This window comes from Acinonyx jubatus, chromosome X (assembly GCF_027475565.1).
Source record: "Acinonyx jubatus isolate Ajub_Pintada_27869175 chromosome X, VMU_Ajub_asm_v1.0, whole genome shotgun sequence".
NCBI lineage: Eukaryota > Metazoa > Chordata > Mammalia > Carnivora > Felidae > Acinonyx > Acinonyx jubatus.
This window is the reverse complement of record NC_069389.1, coordinates 4668809-4684994: the sequence shown is the minus strand read 5'-3', so window position 1 is coordinate 4684994 and position 16186 is coordinate 4668809.

The following is a 16186-nucleotide window of genomic DNA, read 5'->3' as shown; positions in this document are numbered from 1 at the left end:
AAATTTTTGGAGCCAATATAATGGCCACCAACATAAGAGCTATAGCCATACAAAGTTGTGCACTAGGAGAGTTTTAGTAAGGCTAGTTGGGTCATTTCCATTTACTTATGCTCTTAACATGGGGATTTCTTTAGAAAAAATTAAAAAGAGCTGGGGAAGAGCTCAACCATCAATGCCTTTTGACCAGGATTTGGTCTTTACACGGGACTTGGGCTCTGCCTAGCTCTTGGTCCACAGACTCCAGTCATGTGAGTTTTTGGTCTCCAAGTAATCTGCCATTAAACGGTGTGACATCTAATGAAACCCTAAACACTAATCGCGTTTTCCTCTAAACTATGTGAGGGCTTCTGTTGCTTCTTCATCGTGTTTGGTATTTAGACTATAGATTTATTTACCATAAATCTACGAACCGTAGAGGTAACTTAATCAAATTAAAGAACTCTGATGTTCATTTGCAATTAGTAGTGCAAATTATGAGAACAAGGTCAGTCGTGGCTAAAGGAGGAGGTCTTTAACCAACCTTCACTTATCTGGCTCCCCAGGACTTAACTCTTCGCTCTTTTCCTCTAGTTTCTGACCTCCTGGCTGACGACGCTTGAACAATAGGGTGTCATTGTCACAAAATCAACGTATAACCAATCTCAAAGCCCCCTTTGGGGACCCAGACTCCTGCATTTTTGTTGATTTTCAGGCCTGCCCTATAACTTACATATTCTATTGCACCCAAGCCACTAGCTCAGTGAGAAATCAACCGCACATCCCAGATTTAAATGTTGGCCAGCAAATGCCAGTGGGGGCCAGTCTGAAAATAACTGGCTACGGAACTGTTCCAGACAAAAGGAAAACGAAACACACTGGGTGATCTTGGGTTGCTGTGAGTGGGAAATACATGTAACTTTGCGGAAACTGAGAAAATTTGATTACAGTAGTAGATTAGATAATAGCACTGCATGAAGGTCAAATCTCTTGATTGTGCCCATTGTTAACAATGGTCTTTGTGTTTCTTAACAAATACACACTGAGGGACACTGGGTTGCTCAGTCGGTTAAGGCTCCGACTTCAGCTCAGGTCATGATCTCACAGTTTGTGAGTTCAAGCCCCGCATCAGGCTGTCTGCAGTCAGCACAGAGCCTGCTTTGGATGTTCTGTCCCCCTCTCTCTCCCTGCCCCTCCCCTGCTCACTCTTTCCCTCTCTCAAAACTAAACAAACATTAAAAATTAAAAAAAAAACCGACATGGGGATATTTAGGGGTAAAAGAGCCTGTAACTTATTCTCAAATGGTTGGGAGAGACAGAGAAAATGGCAGAAAATATATACCATTGGCGAATCGACATAAAATGTATATAAAATTCTGTGTACTAGTTTCCCAACTTTTCTGTAAGTTTAAAATAACGTTAAAATAAAAATGTTCCCAAGTATTAAATGCTGACGCACTTGTTGGCATTGACCAGCTCAGAAAAGGTGACTGCCGAGTAACGGGATATAAAGGTTGTTACTGACTGTATACACTGGACAAAGAAAGAGTTGAGCTATCAACTTTGAAGGAAGATATGAACTTTGAAGCCAATGATGAATACATGAATACTGAATAGAGTATAGAAACTCGTACACACGAGGTGGCAAGGCTGCAATAAAAACAAATTTGTCTCCATTCGATTTGTTCACGTCTCCAGCTGCCCGTTTTATGAGATTCAGTACCCGACGTAGTTTCAATTAATTCAACATACAGAATGCATCTGTAGTATGTTTACAGTCGGATAAGACCCCAGTAATCTTTTTTGTTTAATTATTTTGTTTAATGTTTATTTACCTTTGAGAGAGTGCGAGCAGGGGAGAGGCAGAGAGGCAGGGAGACACAGAATCCGAAGCAGGCTCCAGGCTCCGAGCCATCAGCCCAGAGCCCGATGCGGGGCTGGAACTCATGGACCATGAGATCATGACCTGAGCCGAAGTCGGACGTGCCCGGACCCTAGTGATCTTCTGGACTGTTGCACCATCCAAATGAAAAGAACAAGAAACCACAAGAGTCTCCACTGGTTTGCTTCATTGTTTCCTTCTTTTACATGGACACTGAGAACAACATGATGAAATATAGAATTGATTCTGGGAAATCAAAACATCTGAATTATGGTTTCTCGATTTCCACAAACCCTTCTGGGTTTCATATGCGTATCTTCCAATGAGTAGAGATGTAAAGAAAAGACACTACTCACAATGACTTTTAACCACTTGGAATCAAACCATTCCAAAGTTAGGAAATGATGCAGTCAAGTTTCTCTCCTATCTCCTAGCCCAGTGATTCCCGAGCCACGGATCCAGTTTCGGGGATTATGTGTGACTCTTACGTGTGACACTCTGATGTGACGAGAGTCCATGGAGATGTGGATGAAGAAGTATTAAAATTCAAATCCATTGTCTTTGCTCTTGGTAGTCTATCTTACAAAGTTTAGTGACGATGCTGTATGTACCTGAGAGTTCTATCTGCGGGGTCCTGACTTCCCAAAGAAGAACTGAAATATTGCTAGAAGACTTTCCTCTGCCAGGGTGCTTTTCAATCGCCCATGCCCTCCGGATTCACATTCAATGTTAAGATGCTTCTGTATGAACAATGCAATCAAATCGTCTCCAAGGCTGGATAGAAAGGCTCTTACACTCCTGTCTCAGTTACACAATTGGTAAACAATACCTAAACAATAAATGGTTTTCTGGGGCCAAGAGGATAACACAGCCAAGGAAATAATTTCCATCATACCAAACTCTAAGCAAAAAAACAAAAAAACAAAAAAACAAAAAAAAAAAAAACTCCTATAGTTTAAAGACTGAATAGAAATATAAGAAGTCCCAAATATGTTTCTGCAAAAATTTACCTGTCTGCTTTAAAATATCTTAGATCTCAGATTCACAGGTTTGAAGCTTCCTTGGGAAAAGCATTATCGTCATAAAGAACTCCTAGCTTTTTATAAATTGAGGCTTGTCTTGCCTTTATCTTGCGTTCGTTATATAGAGTCCCACCTACATTATGAAATAAATCAGATCTTCCAGACATGTTCCAGACACAATGGTTAAGCAAGAGCTAACTAGGTTAAAGAAACTCCATCGTTAACAGCCCCCTTGCTAGCTGAGACAGAAAACACATACAGACAATGAACTTTGTCTTAAAACTTCCTCTCTTGCACAGTGAAGTCAGCCTGTGTCCTGCCAATGTATCAGTCCTGGGGTAACACTAGGGCCAAAATGGGGCCAATTAGACTCCTCCTTCTGGAGGTAGGAGCTCGGATCTAAAAACACGCTATTGAGTATGCAATAGTTTCTTGAACTAGGAGAAATGAGCCTCGTAGGTAACTGGAGGTAGAGAAATTACAACGAAACAAGAATCCGGCAAATGGGCTTGTTCAAAGCTACATTTTCAGGAGAAGGTAAAGTCATGCTGTGATACAGATCTAAAATGAATACGCGTTAAGGATTTTATGTTACTCATGTGATAGGAGGGAAGCAGGTAGATGTGACAATCTGTGGAAAGGCAAAGTCAACAAGACACCTGAACTGCATATGGTGGCCAACCATAGACAAAAGTCTTACCTAGATCTGCATGCAGGGTCTGCACATCCGTTAGTCAGCTACAATTTAGAGACAGAAGTAGCTAAAAGACAACGAACTGTGCCAGGATCAGACTGCGCAGAAAAGTGTGCTGTAGGAGATTCAGAGATTTCTACTGTTCTACACCTGGTATCTTTGCACCTCTCCCCAGCTCCCACGCCACCACACCCCTACACCACACACCACCGAGTCCCAGCCTGGTCTCTTAGTCAGGGTCCCCACAGACTGCTAGGATGCCAGGAAGCCGTATTTAATTCTCTCAACTGGGAAGTCACTGTGACCTCTTCCAGACTCCCAACTGGAACTTCATCTGTCATTCTTTAGAGTGGTTATCACACAGTAATTTGAGTCACAGTGAGTCACCTGTCTGTTTTCCATCCCTTTGATCTACACCAGAGCCCTTGGCAAGGGCTTTACAGAGCAGACATAATTTAATAAAGTTTTGTGAGATCAATGAATGGACACTGCTCATTCCTGTTTAAGATTTTTCTATCCCTTCCCATGGATATCCCAATTGTATAAGGTATGTACAAGTTACTTTTATAGCCATTATAATCTGCGGGAGTCAACTCTGAATATCTGTTCTGGGCAAGAACCATTCCGAACCACCAAGAGTACAAACGTGTACACCCACACCCACCCACCCACACACACACACACACACACACACCCCACCCACACACACACTCCTGAGAACTTTGTCTCCAACATCCCAAATACTGGGTTCATTAAACATGTAGGCAGTGGGAGGTCTCACCCTGTCGACACACCTAACTGCACCAGGGCGCGATGATGCTGGCTGAACACATACAAACGCATTCTTCTCTATCAGGAATTCGGAATTGAGATTTAGAGGCACTGTCCCTTTGAACTGAAATCATGCAGAGTCAGCATGGAATGAAACAGCCACGTTGCTGGGTGCGTGCAGAATCAGAAAAAGCAAGAGAAGAAAGATGATTTTCAAAATAAGGGGAAGCATGACTCTTATACACAAGAAAAATGAACATGCTGTAGATTTTCTTTTATTCATTAATCAATGAGAGACCCAAACGCATGTGATAGCCAGTTCAAAGGGGAGAAAACCACATTCTTATGGAGCAAAGGAATTGAACTGTAAATCAAGGCAAAATTATTTCTTGGCTGGGGTAGGGGGTGGTTAAAACCTTCTTGAACAACACATTCACAAAGATGTACAACACAGGTCAAAGACCATGAACAACAGGTTGAGAGTCAGAAGTTCGGAGGGGCACATAGGAGTCAATACAAAGTTTTTCACTGAAGCACAATTTTTTCTTACAAGACCATGTGGTAAGACAGAGAGAGCTAATACCTGTTTTCCAATATCTTTGCTGTGCACGGTTTCATCCCTCAAGAGACCCAGCTATACATCCTTCCTGGGGTTTCTAAAGGATGTTGTGCTAACCCTGTAATAAATTCTGTTTGCTTGTCTTACTGAGCTTGTAAAGGTTTTCTGTTGTTTGCAAACAAAAGTTCCTCTGATAAGATATTCATATCGTCAGGAAAAAAAAAAGGCCAAAACTTGCTGATGAAACTCACTGAACCCCTGATTTCCTTCCTTTCCCGGTACAGGGTTTCCAGAATTGTTTCGATTTAAAGCGAAGCGTAAAGAACCCTGGGTAGAGACACTCACAGAGGGGTATGCATACTTTTAGACTGTCTCGATGTTGGTCTGCGGTTCAGAAAAACATACGATAAACTAAACAATGGAGAGAAGGCAATGGTCTTAGGCGATCGTAATTGGAAGAAGTGTAAGGGTCATATCACCAGAAGTATTACAGAACATGGTAATGCACAAAGAGCATCTCTCCTCGGCAGCCATGGACCGAAGCCTTGTGCCACCTTACCTGGACTTCCTCCCCCACCGATTCTACCTGTGAGGGTCCTTTGCCTGGTCCCTGAAGGCATCGAGTCCCCAAGCCCTGCCTCTCACCTCCGTTGCAGGGTCTGGCCCGTAGGAATGACCCTCACTGCTTTATGTTTCCCACCTAGGACACAGTGGGTCCCGAGATATTTTCTCTTCCCCTTCAGGCTACATGTGAGGTTCTTTTGTCTTGGTTTCACCTTTGTCTTTGTTTTGCCACAGTCCCCCATAGATAACCCTGCATTGGGGACCAATGATACCCAATGAATTCCCATAAGACACCACTGCCATGCGGACTCCACCTTCCCATGAAACACACTAAGGTTAAGTAAGACCACACATACCCACAAAAGCAGTATTTAAACATATTTTGGCCCCTCTGCATAGATCTCTACAGAAGCTCCAGGGAAAATTCCATTTCTCTCCCTAGAGCTTAAAAAATCTGTCTTTTTTAACATACATTTCAAAATTTAAATATCGGTTACTTTCATTTAGCTTTATAGGGCTTTTAGCTTTTTTTTTTTTAACTTCATACTAATAATTCATTTGCTTTCAAAGAATGATTTAGCTACCTTTATCCTTTTCTCATAGATATGCCTGGTAAAACTTAATGACTAAAATAGATGAAATAGTCTTTCGCTAGGAAAATTATGAATGCTTAAGTCACCCAAATTTTTATATCTTTTTAATAATAGGGAGCAAAATACAGAATACTGAACACAAAGCCTCGAACTTTTAAGCTATATTAAAAACTGTGTTCAGTTCCTAGGCTCAGAAGTCAGTTTCCAGACAGATAGTTGTACGGATCTTAAACCATTTATTTTTCCTTATTCATAAACTCTTCTTTTCAGATAAAACTTACCAAAAAACTTAGTTTCAGGGGGCACCTGGGTGGCTCAATTGGTTAAGCATCCGACTCTGGATTTCGGCTCAGGTCATGATCTCATGGTCTGTACTTCCTACAGACATTTCAGGATTGCAAAGAGATCGTAAATCCCGTTATTTTAAAGCAGTGATTTCTATTCCTCAGTCTCAAATTAGCAATGTGGACATTTTCAATACTCTAACAGTCCTGATGGAATTTTTACATTTAACAATTGTAAGTGGTCACAGGCTAGCGTAAACATTATGGCATTTTCACGTTCATTTATTTTTCTTGCTCTTTAAGTAAGCTCCATGCCCAAAGTCGGGCTCGAACTCACAATTCCAGTATCAGAAGTCACATGCTCTGGGGTGCCTGGGTGGCTCAGTCGGTTAAGTGTCCAACTCTTGATTACAGCTCAGGTCATGATCTCAGTTCGTGAGATCAAGCCCTGTGTCAGGGTCTGTGCTGACAGCACTTGGGATCCTCTCTCCTGCCCCCTCATTGCCCTTCCCCAGCTTGGGATTCTCTCTCCTCTATGTCTGCCTCTCCCCCTCTCTCTCTGCTTACTCTCTCTCTCTAAGTAAATAAACATTTAAAAAAACTTAGTTTCACTATAATAAAAAATAGACTACAAGATCACCAGAAAAGATCACAATACAAGGAATAAGAAAAAAAATCCACCGAGGCGCCTGGGTGGCTCAGTCGGTTAAGCATCCGACTTCAGCTCAGGTCATGATCTCGCAGTGAGTTTGAGCCCCGCTTCGGGCTCTGTGCTGACTGCTCAGAGCCTGGAGCCTGCTTCAGATTCTGCGTCTCCCTCTCTCTCTGCCCCTCCCCTGCTCATGTTCTGTCTCTCTCTGTCTCAAAAATAAATAAAAACGTTAAAAAAAATTTTTTTAAAGAAAAAAAATCCACCAATGGCAAAGAAAGAAAATATGTATTTTTAAAATTTTTATCTTTCTTAAAAAGAAAAGAGTTGAGTTTTAAAAAGTAGTTTCTGGGGCACCTGGATGGCTTAGTCAATTAAGTGTCCAACATCGGCTTAGGTCATGATCTCGTGGTGGGTGAGTTCAAGCCCCACGTCAGGCTCTGTGCTGACAGCTCAGAGCCTGGAGCCTGCTTCGGATTCTGTGTCTCCCTCTCTCTCTCTCTCTGTTCCTCCACTGCTCACGCTCTGTCTCTCTCTCACCCAAAATTAAAGATTAAAAAAAAATATTTAAAAAGTAGTTTCCTCATGCACCTGGACCAAAAAATACATTTTTTTTCAACAATTTGATTGACAAAGATGAAAAAAATTAGTACTACCTAATATCACTGTACGATGTCAACAGATGCACAGAAGAACCGTTGGAAATACATTATCAAAATCTTAAATGTACATGCCTATCCATTCTCCAATTTCACCTGATGAATTTATCCCGGGAGGATCACTGGACAAATGTGCAAACACATGTACAAACATATTTAGCCCCTTTTTGTTTAAAGGAGAAAAGTTCAGAAACAGTCTAAATATTTAATAGGGTTGGTGAAACAAATTACAGTACAATTTACACAACAAAATACCAGAGAGCTACTGAAAATGATCCCGGAGAGGGCAGATAATAGACAGAAAAATTTTCCATGATCTATTCTTACAGAGGAGGAGAAGCAAATTTAAGTCATGTGTTTATTAGAGCAGCCTCGTGATCACGGTGAAAATCATGAATCACAGTTTTTAATGCCAGGATTATCTGATTTCTCAACTAATAATTATCACCAGGGCTTGGAACTATGAAGTATCTATCATTGCTAAAACTCTGGTGAAGCCAGATTCTTTTCGGTCCTTGCAATTATGTAATCTGATAATTTATTGCCATTCAATGATGCATTCTCCACTCAATTAACAAGTAGATCTGAGCTGGGTGAAATGAGAAGGTATTATCAGCACCCCCTATTTTCCCTCCCATGTGTGGCTTGGATCCAGCCAGGGAATCTGTATTCAATCTAGCCCAAGCAATACACCCAAGGAGAACTTCGAAGAAATCCTTCTCTTCTCTTGTAACTATTTGTGCATTTAGGTCTGTTTCCTCAGGACTAGGACTCAGGAAACGTTGCACAAAATGTACAATTTACAAGCCTGGGTCATCCTTTTTGCACTTGAGCGTGATTTTTTTCTCTCTTTTCTTTCAGGGAACAGATGGACAGAAACAGTATTCCCCTATAATACCTACCAGTGTTTGCTCAACATCTGCGATACTTGCTGCCTGGGAAACCTGATCGGACAATTTGGGAGTAAAAACCGGATATATGATAATAGAACGAAATCGGGCATCTCGTTCTAAATCCATACCTGCAACAAACTTATTGTAACAGCTGCCCAGGATCCAATCAAAGAATGAATATTAATTAAAGGTTGCGAAGATCTCAGGGCGCCTGGGGGGCTCAGTCAGTTCAGTTTCTGACTTTGGCTCGGGTCATGATCTCGTGGTTCATGAGTTGGAGTCCTGCGTCGGGCTCTGTGCTGACAGCGTGGAGCCCGCTTTGCATCCTCAGTCTCTCTCTCTCTCTCTGCCCCTCCCCTGCTAGTGCTCTCCCTCTCCCTCTCTCTCTTCTAAAATTCCCTAAAAAGACCTCCATGTAATCATCTGGTCAAACTAATCAACAGAGAGCCCACTCCTTCTGTCAAACGTTCTGTGAATTTGCTAGCGTGCCAAAATTCTTGTGCCAAACTGGCCAGCCTCTAATTTAGGTGAATCTGTGTATATAAATATATAATATGAAGACTAGAGATCATGAGATGCTCTACAAAATGTAGAATTTAAAAACTTAGGTCATTTTGGGGCGCCTGGGTGGCTCAGTCGATTAAGCATGTGACTTCGGCTCAGGTCATGATCTCACAGTTTGTGAGTTCAAGCCCCACGTCCGGCTCTGTGCTGCCAGCTCGGAGCCTGGACCCTGCTTTGGATTTTGTGTCTCCCCCTCTCTCTGCTCCTCCCCCCGCTCATGCTCTGTTTCTCTCCTTCAAAAATAAATAAACATTAAAAAAATAAAAATAAAATAAATAAAAACTTAGGTCATTTTCCTGCACTAGGAGTTGGAAATATGTATATATTTATTTACCCATGCTGTTCAAAGTATACATACATCATTTTATACAATTCCCTATTCTAATGGACTGTTGATTAACTGAATGATGATAACTGGTCTTTTTGGATGAAAAATGAGGAGGTTCCTCATAATCCTTCCAAAAAATGCCCTAGGAAATACCTTAGCTCTGTTCATACACTCCTGCAGTGTCAGAGAATGTAACAAAGCCCCAACTTTCTAGTAAAGGCTAAATGAAAGACGACTGGCACTGCTAACAGTGCCCCTGGATTTGAAGAGGGCCAAGCCCTCCCACCAAACCAAGGTGCATGAGAAATGCAGCCTGTGTGCTTACCAGAAGGAGATAGAAAGGGGACAAGCCTGTACTGGTCTGCAAATTCTAGAACACAGTAATCCTGCCCAATGGCCAGGCAATTCTCCCATAGGAAGTAGTTATTAAGTAGGGCAGGACTTGGGGAAGAAACGTGGAACAAGGGTACAGAATTAGCAGTCCCCAAATGGAGACATGAGCAAGTGATCTCCACAGCCCTGCTCTATGGTTCAAACCCAGAGTATGTTAGGTAGAATATGAAGTAAATAAGATTTGCCTGTGAATGAACTAAATGTGACTTTTACAAATGCCATCAAAGTGTGGGGGAAAAACTATTTGTAGTGTTTAGTTATGAACCAAAGTTTTTAAAATAATTTTCTCCAAAATAGCTTATAACCTTTTTTTTTAATTCAGATAATTTGCATTTGAGAAAGAAAATCCAATATATGGATACCAGATGTGTCAAGAAATAGTTGAGTCAGGTTCCACATACCTTGAACTTGGAATTATTATTTTTATTATTGTTATTGTGATTATTTTTATTTTAAGTAGGCTTCATGCCTAGCATGGAGCCCAATGTGGGGTTTGAACTCATGACCCTGAGACCTGAGCTGAGATCAAGAGTCAGAGGATTAACCAGACGCTTACCTGGAATTATTGATAAATACATCGAGAAGTGTCTTTAGTTGTCCTATTTCTGAATCCAGCTGATGATGTCATTTACCAAAAAACGATGCAGATGGATTTGCTGGATGAACACAAACTCCCTTTCTTTTCTAGATTATAGGCATCATTCCAAGATGGATTATTCTCCCCAGTCTCTCCCGAACAACATTCCCAGTATCTCCCTGACCTAATGCTTGGAGGGTACAGAAAGGTGACAGAAACTCACTTCCTCTCCTTACTTCAGTTGACCTAACCTTTTACCTATCCATGAACCCCATTCCTCTTAGCACACTAGGTATGGAAATTCAATCACTTTCCTATAAATTCCACACAATAGGCTATGGATTTCCTGGAAACGTTGTATTCATATGAAATACAACTTCTCTTTTTTTTTTTCTGTTTAGCGTGAAATCAATAATTAGCAAATTCTAGCGCTGTGTGTGGTGAGTGAGATAACACACCTCAGGGATTCCACACAGAAGCCTGAAATCTTGGGATTTAGTTAAGCTCTTTACCTGCAGATGGCATTGACTTTTTGACTTTGAAAAGTCATTTGAGTTCATCTATTTCTTCACCTTCGAATTGGGGGGAAGATGAAATCGTGAGCACAGTCTGCTCCCATGTGGAGGAATATAACTAACCCACGTAACCGGACGAGTGCTGTGTGACCACCAACGGGTCATGGAACCCACCATTTTCCTTGGGGGGTCCTTTGGAAGGCAAGTGGCTTTGCAGGGGACCACAGGGTCCAAAATAATGGCGACTACCAACAATTTAGATCTTTTTCAAAGACTGCCTTCCCCCGCATTGGAAATTACAGTGCAGAGAGAATAGGCTTTCTTGATTTCCTTTGAATAGAATATTTATAGCAACCTCCGCTGTCAGAGAAATTACTACTGAGTGAATTCAGTGAATTGTGGAATTCACTCCCCCAATGTAATGAAAAATCATCGCGTCTCTGACCATCAAAGCAGGGTCCACCATGACAAAATGACCATGAGTATGTTGCCCCTCACTACATATGTCTGTCTTTCACTATGTACTGCGAACTCCCGAGGGTAGGGAATGTGCTTCATTCATTTTTATGCTCCCAAATCCAAACACAGTATCCAGAATACAGCAGGTGTTCAATTAACACGCATGGGATGATGGGAAGGACAGACCAGAGGATGTGCCATAGGAGAAAGGAACAGCACGCATACTCTTTTTACTAACAATCCCTACTGCTTACATTTACACTTAGTAACAACTATATTATCACAAACTACATTTGATTTTATTTGAGCATATCCTGCCAGATAACAAGCTACTATTCCCTCTTAGCAACTGAGACATTTTCTAAAGCTCTGTGTCCCCAGCTTTCGTTTCTCTCCAGTTTGTTCTTCCATTTGAACCGTATGTGATTTAATTCAATTTGCTCGTTCACCCTGGCCATCCCAGTTAACTATTCAGACTTTCTCGGCCTTGCTAGAAATTCAGGATGATCATCTCATGTAAATCCGAAAACAAATCCGTCCTGCCAGCAATGTGCTGCAGGTATGATCCCCTACCGATGCCAGACATGGGCACTAGCATGTCCCGTTCATGGTTCCCCACCAATGTCTCCTGCTGACTGCCAGGAACCACCTACAGGGCAGAGCACAACTGAGATCTACACTGTGCGATGGACCGCAGCCCGGAGAAGCGGGGAGGTGGAAGAAGGGGCTTCCTATCACGGTGTAAAACATGGTCAGTCACAAGATCCCCATGCTACTTTGCTTGATCCCCAGCTCATTTCCTGCTTCAGTGACATGGTCCTTTTTATATCTCAGTCACTGAAATATAAAACAAAATACCCAGTAGAAAAAGAATAGAAAAAAAATATCCAATAAACTTGAACATTCCTTTCTTTAGCCTTCATAAGCTTTATTACCTTCCCTTGGGACATCTAATACCATCCAGATACTGTCTCCTTCTAAATATGATACTCATGTCCTTGACCTGACAACTACTTCTGGATATGAATCACTCGGAATGGTGCATCTCTCCTACAATCAACATGAATAAGGTGAGTGCTTTTTCTAGACACCTTCTGTACTTAGAGCATGTTTGTTAACCAGGAGTCTTTTCGTTCAACCCAAGAGATTCATGTTGGGCTTACCTGGCCTGGTAGACCAGATGTTCCCAGAAATGCCTGACTCCAGGCAGTTGTCAAATGTTACCTCTTCCAACTCTCAAACACACCTGCCTCAACAAATCACTGGTTCATCACAAAGACAGGGATACTCCTGGACTTGACTTACCAGCCCCAAAGCCACCCCACCCAACACTTCTTCAGTCCCTGGGCTGTGTGAAATGCCTCCAAGCTATAGTATATAATAGGAGCATAAGACAAACCCAGAGCTTTTGCAAATCCCCTGCCTGCTCAAGTCAGGGTTTCTAGACCTCGGCACCACTGTAATTTGCCCCTGGATCGCTCTTTGTCCAGAGGGCTATGCTGGGCACTGCAGGATATTTAGCAGTATGCGTAGCCCCTACCCACTGGAGTAGCACACACACTATACTCCTCTCCTCTGGCAACAACCAAAGATCTTTTGCCAAACAGCATCCCCTGAAAAAGTTGTATGCCGGGCGCCTGGATGGCTCGTTGATCAAGCATCTTGATTTCAGCTTAGGCCGTGATGTCACTTTGTGAGTTCAAGCCCAGTGTCAGGCTCTGTGCTAACAGCCCAGAGCCTGCTTGGGGTTGTCTCTCCCCTTCTCTGCCCCTTCTCCTCTCGTGCGTGTACTCTCTCAAAATAAATAAACCTTAAAAAAAAAAAGCTGTGTGCTACCACCCTCTCCTGAATATTCACAAAAAACAACCTGGTAATGGCTCTGAAAAGTCCTGTGGTACAAAAACAAGTCAGATGGACACCATTTTCCAATGTGTTTAGTTGTTTGCTAAAGGACACATGAGTTTATCTCACAAGAGCCAGCCTTGAACAGAAGAGAATTTTGGAAGAGCTGTTCTAGAAAATATTTGTATTAACTGTATTTTAAGTCCATGAGGCAAACACCTGACTGAATTTAGGCGCTTGTGAAAGTATGCCCCACAATCAAATGTCTGTTTAAAACGTGCAATTATTTATTTATGAATATGAATACTCATCTAATAGATACATTTCTAATGGAGATTGTCACCATGAAATTGTTTCAATTACTCTATGATTTATTATTCATGAGCATATTTATGTGGAAACACGAATCTTTACCAATACATAGTGCTCCAACAGGAGCACGTTGTTGTACTCTTGCTATTGGCAATGCATCATTTATTGGTACACACTTCATGTTTCAAATGTACTTAGGACTCAATAATTTTTATAGGCGAAACGCTGAAAAGACCAGGAGCATTAAAGTCAGTTTTGACCCCAACTCCCTGTCAAATACAGCTTTACTGGGAAAATTAACGTCTTTGGAAGTAAGAACAGGAACATTTAATCCAGAAAAGTAACATCATCTAAAGTTCTGGTCACTGAGTCCAACGTGTGGGGTTTTCTTCCCCAGGAACCAACCCAATTCTCGGACACCAGCTGTGTGTCCAACAATTCAACTCAATCTACCTGGAAGGAGAGTCAGATGCCAAGGGTCAGGGCTCCGTCCTAGGAGACAGCCCTCCCCGCCCCTCTCCCCCCCCCCCCAACTGAGACTTCAGATGCCAAGTTCACACCGTTACCTGTGCTTCTGACGGAGGATCCCACGCCAACCTCCTTGGTTTCTATTAATCGGCTAGAGCAGCTCACACAACTCAGAGAAACGTTTCTCAATGGATCACCGGCTTATTACGGAAGGGTATAACTCAGGAACGGCCAGATGGAGAAGACACACAGGACCTGGTGTGGGGAAAGGGTGTAGACCTTCCAGGGTCTCTCCAGGTGCTCCAGCCGCACCAGATCTCCACGTGTTCACCAACGCACAAGCTCTCCAAACCCTGTCCTTTCACCCAGCATGATTGCTTAAATCATTGGCAGCTGGCAACCCACTCAACCTCCAGCCCCTCGCCCCCCCCCCCCCACCAGAGGTCAGGGGGTGGGACTGAAAGTTCTGTCCTTCTCATCACTTTTGGTTTCCCTGGCAACCAGCCCCCTTCCAGAGGTGCCTTCCGAAAGCCCCTTCATAACCATCACAAAAGACACATTTGTAGCTCTCTTTACAGGAAATTCCAAGGCTTTCAGGCACTCTAGGCCAGAAACCTTGACCAAATAGGTATTTATTATAAATCCCAATATCACTTCAGGCTTTGAGAGGGTAGGTAAAATGGTCTTAACACTGCAAATGCTCACTCGGTGTGGATGTGTGTTCAAGACCGAAACCCACCACCTCCTGATTCCCCCAGAGGTTTACAGCTTTGTAGCTTGGCTAAAAAATGTTTTGTGTTCTGGGACAGTGGGTGGTTCAGTCAGTTAAGTGTCCAACTTCAGCTTGAGTTATAATCTCACGGTTCATGGGTTCGAGCCCCACGTAGGACTCTGTGCTGACAGCTCAGAGCCTGGAGCCTGCTTCCGATTCTGTGTCTCCCTCTCTCTCTGCCCTTTTCCCGCTTGCACTCTGTCTCTCTCTCTCTCAAAAAACAAGAATACACATCTAAAATCACATTTTGTTTCCTTACATCTGAAACTAATACAACACCGTAAGTTAACTGTACTGAAATTAAAATAAACTTTAATTTTTTTTTCTATTACAGAAGGTATACTTGCATGTTTATTGTTAACATGAAGGCAAATATATATGTGTGTATGAAGAATAAAATAAAATTCATCTATGACTTTATTACTTAGAGATAAAAACACTGCTTAGAGTTGGCTATGTTTCCTTCCTGTCTTTTTTCACTATAAATTTGGAGGCTTTTCAGGAAAAGATTGAAAAATAGAACATGTTGTTTTCCTTGACATCAACTCTGACGTTTCTCACTCTCCTGGGATTTGAAAAACACAGTTGGGGAAGGAAAGAGGTGTTGCGTGCTTTGGAAATCCCCCATACCCCAATGCAGGGGCCAGGAAACTTCTTCTATGAAGGACCAGACAGTAAATATTTCAGGCTTTTGGGCCATGTGGTCTCCGATGCAACTACACATCTCCACTCTTTCAGCACCAGAGACAATACATAAAGCACGGCCATTGCTCTGTTCCAATAAAACTTTATTTACAAAAGCAGGTGGTAGACAGGATTTGGCCCACGAGCTGTAATTTGTGACCTCCTGTCCTTCAGTGTCAAATATTGATGAGGAAGGAACAGACTTCAGAAAAATAAAACAGCACTTGTATCTCACTGATGGAACAGTTTCTGTTCTATAATAAGAAAAAAAAAAAAAAGAGCACCGAGGTAAAAAAAAAAAAAAATCCATCCAAATATGTGACTAAATAATCGTTTGTTAAAACTTTTTATCAGGGAAAATAGTGCAGCTCTGAATTCTTTTCAAATCGAAAGGCTGTCATTGCTTTTGGGCCACGCTTCACAGAACGTTGGTTTTCTTCTCAGGCAATCTGTTCACTGGAGTATTGATTACATTATAATCCCTCTGATCCAGCTTTTTCTGGCTGCTTTCCAAGTTATAACCATTTCTGCCACTACATAAATCTCCTCAATAATTTTCCCCAAATTAAGTCCCCCCTCTGTCTATTCTGATCAACCAATTTCCCTCCTACAAACTGCAGATTCGATCAGCTGCATGTGGCTGACGGAATCCGTTTCTACAAGGACATTCTGTGATTAGGCAATTTTCTTCAAGGCTGATTGCTGAGAAAACCATCAACGATAATA